This window comes from Delphinapterus leucas, chromosome 2 (genome assembly GCF_059928025.1).
Source record: "Delphinapterus leucas isolate spDelLeu-1000000601 "Yukka" chromosome 2, BTC_Dleu_Yukka2, whole genome shotgun sequence".
In the NCBI taxonomy this organism is placed as follows: domain Eukaryota; kingdom Metazoa; phylum Chordata; class Mammalia; order Artiodactyla; family Monodontidae; genus Delphinapterus; species Delphinapterus leucas.
In genome coordinates, this window is record NC_143130.1 from 53582734 (window position 1) to 53590994 (window position 8261).

General features: G+C 38.9%; 1 long non-coding RNA gene across 1 annotated transcript; it reads right to left on the reverse strand.

Moving 5' to 3' along the window:
* Positions 1-1856: 1856 nt before the first annotated feature.
* On the reverse strand, positions 1857-7088 carry LOC111187334 (uncharacterized). Its single transcript, XR_002648089.2, has 2 exons — positions 6179-7088; positions 1857-2870 (listed from the first exon to the last, which is right to left on the reverse strand). It is a non-coding gene; the product is annotated as an uncharacterized LOC111187334 (long non-coding RNA).
* Positions 7089-8261: the final 1173 nt, after the last annotated feature.

Here is an 8261-nt window from a genome sequence, read left to right on the forward strand (position 1 = left end):
CTCCCTGTAACTCTATCTTCTCTGATGCTCTGCTCTGCAAACTCCAGCCACCTTGGCCTCTCAGACTTCCAGCTCCTCAACAAGGGGAGACTGCAGGGTCCCACCTGGGTGCCTCCTATCTGCATTGATGCCTGGAAATTCACTTCTGGAAGTATGCTGGGGGATTGTAGGTTTCATCTCATTCATTTCCTATCTCTCAAGGATCACTATCCTTTGTTGCCTATGTCCAATGTCTTGAATTGACATTCATATTGAATGTGGGTGTAAAAGAAAGTTCATATTGTTCATTGGAGGAATACTGAACTGTTTTTACACCATGGACCCTCTGGCCATCTTGCAAAACCTATGGCAGCTTCTCAGAATAATGTTTCCAAATACACAAAGTAAAACACAGGGCTACAAAGAAAATAGTTATAGTGTTTATAGTGATTAACATATTTTTCTAACTGATTTTGTTCTATAGTAATAGATGTACTTCTTTTTTTTTTTTTTTCTTTTTTTGCGGTACACAGGCCTCTCACTGCCGTGGCCTCTCCCGTCGCGGAGCGCAAGCTCCGGACGCGCAGGCCCAGCGGCCATGGCTCACAGGCCCAGCCGTTCCGCGGCATGTGGGAGCCCCCCAGACCAGGGCACGAACCTGCGTCCCCTGCACCAGCAGGCGGACCCTCAACCACTGTGCCACCAGGGAAGCCCGTACTTCTTAATTAATGCATTAAATAACAAGATCTAGAGGCGGGTCTAATAAGTTCTGCAATTTTCAAGCAGTAACGAGCATAAAAAATATTCTGAGACGTGTGCAACAGTTGTAATGTGATTTGAATATTTCCATACTTTCTCTTAGGGACAATGTCAAGGCATTGTTAATATAGCTGTGGTTTGTTGCCAACATGCATTTGGAAGGAAATACTAAATTTCAGTCTGAGGCTAGTGAAAATGAACATTGTTCTCTCGTCTAAGTTGAAGGACCCCTGAATTCTATCCATAGACCCCTTAGGATCTACAGTTTCAGAGTAAGAACCTTGTTTTAATAAATGGAAACCAGAGGGGCTGGAAGTTGTGGATTATACACAATGGGCTGACCTTATGAAATGGCAATGATTTTATTTGAATCTATGGTGATGATGGTGAGATGCCATGGGGATAGTTTTGGGGCAGAGCAGGGGAATATGTTGCTCACAAGACAACTGAGAGTGTCCTTCATGCCAAAATGAGTCTTCTCTCAATGGTTCCCAGACCAGGGGATTTTGCCCCGAATGCTGAGGAGCCCACCTGTCAAATGACTTCTTGCCAACTCCCATCCTCAGTCTCAAGTCTTCATCCCTCATAACCAACAAATTGGGCAGGTCTGCTGTTTATTTTTGCTTCTGGTCCTTTGGCCAGGCCACAAACTCCCGGATTTGTGAATACACAGTTCTGTTCCTATCCAGTGTGTCCCAACCAGAGAGTCACTGTAATTTTTGGTTTTGTTCCCATACTGCCTCCAAACATCATTAGTCATATCCTCCTTCCCATTTCTGCCTTGAATAGGCAGTCATTATGATGAAGCCAGGCTTGTTTCAGAATTCCATGAGAACCACAGTGTCAGGCCGTCACAACTCTGGAGCTGGAAATGGAAAAGGCCGTGATCTGGGGCTGGCTGGCACAGTCCTTGTGAGTCATTATGGAAACACTGTCCCCAGATGCTGCTGAGAGGGACTGAGTTACTGGTGAGTCCATCTGTCAGATGAGATCCTGACCCCCTGACACCTTAAAAAGTTTCATAATATGTGGGATGTTGGGCCTTCTGTCTGGTATCCTGGTTACATTAAAATTGGGGTTGTTTTATTCTATTTTTGGTTCTCTTGCAGTTTTCAATGTGCCAAAAACCAAAATATATTTATTTCAGATTACAAAAATAATTCATATTCATTGTACAGAAGTTGCAAAAGGCAGAAAAACATTCAGAAGAAAATTCTACCACCCAGATCTATAGATTTGATTTTTTTTAATGTGTTGCATTTCCTTTAGATAGCTAGTGTATATAGTGTTTTTGTAAGCTGTGGGTTTTTTTTAAACTATAACAGTATAACTTACACAGTCCCCATTTTTTAAAGTATAAAATTAAATTATTTTTACCCTAAAGGAGACCTTATATAAGATATCTAGTCCAACACACTCTTTTTAAAAATGAGAAAACTGAGATCCCAAGAGCGTAAGTGATTCATTTGCCCAAGGCTCCCCAGCTCATGAGCCACAGACTCGAGAATGGAGCCCTGTATTTTTGTCTTGGTATCCTACTGCCTCATGACCTCCCCATGTCCATACTCATCTGTGCGTGCTCATCTTCAGACAAGAGCTGAAAGGGCTCTGGCCTCTCTGTCCCTTGAACAGGAGGAAATGTATATGAGTTCCTGAATTACTAAATAGGAAATTTGTCCCTGCCTTAGATCTTGAGTTAGGGAACTACCTACCTCCTTTCAATCTATTCCCTGTAGGAAAGTTTAAAATCTGAGGGGCAAAAAAGCTCTTTCCCATGCAAAATTATTTTGGGTTATCATTTGGAAATTAAAAATAAGAATAGTCATTACCAGCAACTTAACAAATATACCTGTCTTTAAACTCAATAATAGTTATTTAATAACACTTATGAAACTTTATAGTATGTATATTTTCCAGAATTGCAAATTCACCCCCTAGAAAGTAAGGAGGCTGCATAGTATAGTATGCTATAGTATAGTGTGATGTGGGGTATAATATAGTTAGTATTGTGCAGAGTAGAATAAAATGATTGTGGACTTCAGAGTGAGTTGATCTTGGATTCAAATTCTGTTTCTGCACCTTCCTGGTTTGCAATCTTGGGCACTGAAACTCCTTGAGTTTTATTTCATCATCTGTAAAATAAATATAATAATAGCAGTTATCCTAAGATCTATATCTATATGCAATAAACAAAATAATGCATTACCATTTTCTTTATAGTAGAAAATGGAAAAAAAGAGGTGAGAGATGAATTTCAGAATTGGTGAAGATAATAACAAAAAATGTAAGCATGCCTAAATTGAAGTAGAGCCCTACCTAAAAATAAAGAAAACAAAAGATGAATAGGAATGACTTGAATGTAAAAGGTAAGCATAACATAAAATAATGACAGAACTGAGATCAAACATGTTTGGCATGTCAATCAATGTAGAGTAGCTTAGGTTGCCCATATAAGAAATTTTCAGATTGAATTACAAAACCAAACCCAACTCTATGCTATACACAGAAAGGTTGAAAAGTAAAAGTAAAAGCAGGACTTTTGCTTCTGGTCCATGATGGAGTAGCAAGAACAGATTTAATCTCCCACCACAAACAGCTAGAAAACAACAAAATATTTTAAACAACTGCTTTCAGACATTGGACAACAGGCAGCATGGGAGGACTGTGATCCCTCAGAGAAGGGAAATAAATGAGGTGAGCTATACAATTGCCCCATTCTCTGCCTGGAGACAATTTCTGGACCACTGGTGCAGTGGAAAGACACAGGCAGAGCCAGGCAGCCTTGCTGAGTGGAGGAGATGGAGTTTACAGTTCAAGGACACTGTTGGGAAAACAGCCACTCATACATTTCCAGTCGGGGTGTAAATTGGTAAAAATCTTTAGTGAGGCCAATTTGGCAATATCTAACAAACCTACTTTTTGAGTTGACAATCTCATGTTTGGAAATTTATCTTATAGATATAGTTGCCCAGGTGCAAAATGACACAGGTACAGGGTTGCAGCAGCATCGTAGCATTGCTGGTAATATTGGAAAATACAAATATCCATTAATAGGGAGCTGGCTAAACAAAGTATAATACATCCATACAATGGAATACTATGTATCAACAAGAAAAATGCCAAACTTGTTTCTGAATACATACAAAAATTCTAAATAAAATATTAGCACATCAAATCCATTAATGAATTAATAATGATACATTACCCCCAACTAAGGGTAGGATTTGTCCTAATTAGGGAGTAAAAAAAGATCCTCTTGAGAAGCACAGAAAAAGCAGTTGACAAAATTTAATGTTTATTTCTGCCAAAACTGCTTAGCAAACTAAAACAGAAGGAAATTTTCATTACCTCGATTAAAGGTATGTGGTAGTTATTAGTACTGTTCACCAATATTTCTGGATTTCCTCCTTTCAAGCACAATACATGGTACGAGAAAGATTGGCAATCCATTGTGAAAAATTGAATTGAGCTCCTATTTTGCACTATAAAATTAATTTTAGATAAATTAAAGAACAACACAAATAAATAATTAGAAGAAAATATGTAGAAAATGTTTATAACTTCCAAAGGTTTTCTTAAACAAGATCCATATAAAAATTATAAATAATTTGGCCACATAAAAATGTATTCTTTCTGTACCACAAAAGAAAGTGTTCAAAAATAAAAAATATAAGAGTGGCCTGAGGGAAAATATTTCAACACAAATACAGAAAAAGTATTACTGTCTAAACTAACACTGTCCAATAGAACTTTCTGCAATGAGGGAACTGTTCATGCTCTGTGTTACCCAAAAGGACAGCCACTGGCCACATGTAGCTATTGCACACTTGAGATGTGACCAGTTTGAGGAACTGAAGCCTTAGTTTTACTTAATTAAATTACTTTCAATTTAAATAGACAAATATGGCCAGTGGTGACTAATATTGGACAATGCAGATTTAAAAAATAGAAAAAACTCTTACAGAGAGAAATAAAAACAGATAATAGACATATTATCTAGTAGCTAGTAGACATACTAGCTTAGAATATGAACACACAAAGCATAGAAGAAGAAATACAAATGGCCAATAAACAGGTAAAAACTACTCAATCTGTCTCAAAAATACACAAATTTAAATGCAACAAGATACGCTTTGGGGGTAAAATTTTAGAATTTGTTAATATCCAGGGTTAGTGAAGGTGAGGGGAAATGGTTACTCTTTTCCACTGTTGGTAGGACTGTATACTGACGCAGACTTTTTGTGAGCAATTTAGCAGTACCTATCAAAATTTTACAATGTGCATAACCTTAATCTAGCAATTACTAACATTTTTACGGAACTCAATAAAATAGTTCTAAAATTCACCTAGAATAGAAAGTCCATGTGAATAAACAAGAAACTTCTTGAAAAGGGAAAAGCAATGTAGGAGGAAGCCCTTGCCCCACCAGATATTTCTTTCCTAGAAAAATGCTAAGTATGAACACTTAGATTAGGTATTCATTTTTAAAAAACAGACAAATTTTAGCTTTGATGATATTACAGTGCAACTTGAACTCTCACACACTACTGGAGAGAGTACAAATTGGTACAACCACTTTGGAAAACCATTTGAAGTGTCTTCAAAAGCTGAACATTTAGGGGTCTACTCAACAGAAATGCATATATATTTACACCAAAAGACATACACAAGAGTGTTCAGCACAGCAAGTCATAGAGCCTCAAATGGAAACTCCACACAGGTCCATCAGTAATATCACGAGTTGATAAATTACAGCATATTCATACAATGAAAAATTCTGCAGCAATGAAAATGAATGAACTACTGGTACAGGCAATTGCAGAATAAATCTCACTAAATAAATGTTCAGTAAAACAAACAAGACATAAGAATGCACTCCAAGTGATTCCGTTTACTTAAGTGTCACAAACAAGCAAAATAATCAATGGGTATATACATATGTATATATATATAGACACACACACACAATGGAATATTACTCAGCCATGAAAAGAATGAAATATTGCCATTTGCAGCAACATGGATAGACCTAGACAATATCGTATTAGATGAGGTCAGTCAACAGAGAAAGACAAATATATGATATCGCTTATATGTGGAATCTAAAAATAATACAAATGAACCTATTTGCAAAACAGAAATAGACTTACAGGTATAGAAAACAAACTTATGGTTACCAAAGGAGGAAGGTGGGGTAGCGATTAATTAGGAGTTTGGGAAGATTATGGGATTAACAGATACAAACTACTATATATAAAATAGTTAAGCGAGAAGGATTTACTGTATAACGCAGGGAACAATACCTTGTAATAACCTATAATGCAAAATACTCTGAAATATATATATATATATATAAAAGAATCCCTTTGCTGTATACCTGAAGTAACACAATATTGTAAATCAACTATACTTCAATTAAAAAAAAAAAGATATTGTTTACCTTTAAGGGAATGGAGCATGACTGGGAGGCAGCCATCCCAACAGGTCTGTCCCTTTACAGTGTCTGGTCCCTTGTTTCTTCCAGTAGTGGGGCCAGCTTTCCACAGGTCCGTCTCCCACCAGGATGCTACATCAGAGGTAGAAGTTTATTTCTCCCTGGCTGACTTACTCCTGAGACCCATGCACTGAGAAATAGAAGTCTGATCTTTTCTGGCTTGATGCTTCCCTGCTTAATTTCATTTAGTGAGTCCAAGTTGGGAACCCCAGCAATAAAACCATTATTTCGTCAAGTGATCACAACCCTGGATGGAGGTTTGTGCTGGTGTCTGACTAAATGAGTTAATGAGTAACGTGTTTACAACTGTGCCTGGCACATACTAAGCCCATATGTAGGTTTTGCTCTAATTATTATTATGCCTTCCATATCCAAACGTGACATTTATCTCCCTTTTCTCATCTGTAAGAAAAATAATCATATGCAGAACTTTAAGAAATCCCAATACACACCTAAGTTTTATAAAGTTTATTTCCTTTCTACATCCCATCTTTAAAAAATGTTCATTCTGATTATAAACATTTCAAAGGTACAAAAAAGTACAGAAAATAATATTACATACATCCACGGAGCCTCCACCACCTAGGTTTAACAGATGTTGGTATTTGGCTATATTTGCTTCAGATCTTTGTGGGTGTTTCTTTTAAAAATAAACAGGAAGAGCTAAGAGTCCCTCCCCTCAATTACTCTTTCCTTCCCTTTTCCTTCAAACCTCAGAGGGTTTTACTCTCCTGAAGTTAGCAGATGCCATCCCCACTTTGAATATAAATGCATTTATTAAACAATATAGAGTCCCAATTTAATATTTAAACTATTCATTGAAAGTTGAAATAATACACAGTCCTGATGATGAGCTTTCTCAAAATGTCTTTAATGAGCAAAGAAAAGGAAATCTTGAAACAAGAAAATGTCCATTGATAGGAGATTTGGTGAGATCAAGGGGCACTGTTTACATTCAGGATAGTTTCTGCCTTGCACAGAAACTGCCTTCTGTATAAATAATTACTGGGACCACAGCCCATCTAAGTTGGTCTCAGAATTTTAAGTACTAGCATCATCGACCACAGTGGCCCACAACACATGCTTCACAGAATGTCCAGCAGCTGAATCAAGGTATCAGCTTCTGGGTTATAGCAGTTATGGAGGCACCTGCTAGTGGCTACTGGCCTGCCTGCCTGAGGCCAGGGACAGCTGTGACCTGCAGGTGAGGCCCCTCTGGTTACCCAAACCCCTTCATACCCTTCAGATAGCTGACCCTGGGCTCTTTTTGTGACCTACCGAGGAATTTGTAGCAGCTATGCTGACAGGTGTCCCAGCACCTGTTGGGCTGAGGACTTGGCTGTCACACGTCACCTGACATCAGACACGATGAGCTGTCCTGGTCCTAAAGTTTCTGCTATAATGTGGATTCCCACCTCCCTGGAGGGGCTTCTTGCATGCCAGCCCTACTCCCAGCCCCTCTAGAGGCTCCCCTGGGGTTTGTGAATGCCCTGGCAGCAGCACAGCATCCATTCATTATGGAATTATATTATCCATTATATTATCATTATATTATATAAAGATTTTATTATCCATCCCTAGACAAGCATTTCTAGGGAGCTCTGTGTGCAAACCCTGCAGTAGTTGCTGTGGGGATGACACGGACCCTGCTGTCCAGGAGACGGGCAAAAACGCGAACAGGAACTTCGAGCACACAGGAATGCGGACATGCTGAAGGAATTCAGACAAGGGAAGACATACCATCAGAGCTCTCACAACTCCACTTTGGAGGAGTGCCTTGATGAACTTGTTCTACTATCCACCACCCCCTGTCAGTCACAGCTACCAAGAAGATGAAATATGGGTGCCCCAACATCTCTGGAGGGCCCTGCAGAATACTCACGTTCATGACCTGGCAGGTGGGCTCTCTCTCCCTCCCCGCACCTTCTCAACTGTGCCATCTATCAGGCTGCCCGGGGCGGGGGCGTGGTCTTGGTTCTTAGCTACCCTAGGATTCTAGGCTTTTCCTGCTGCTTCTCACTATCCCATA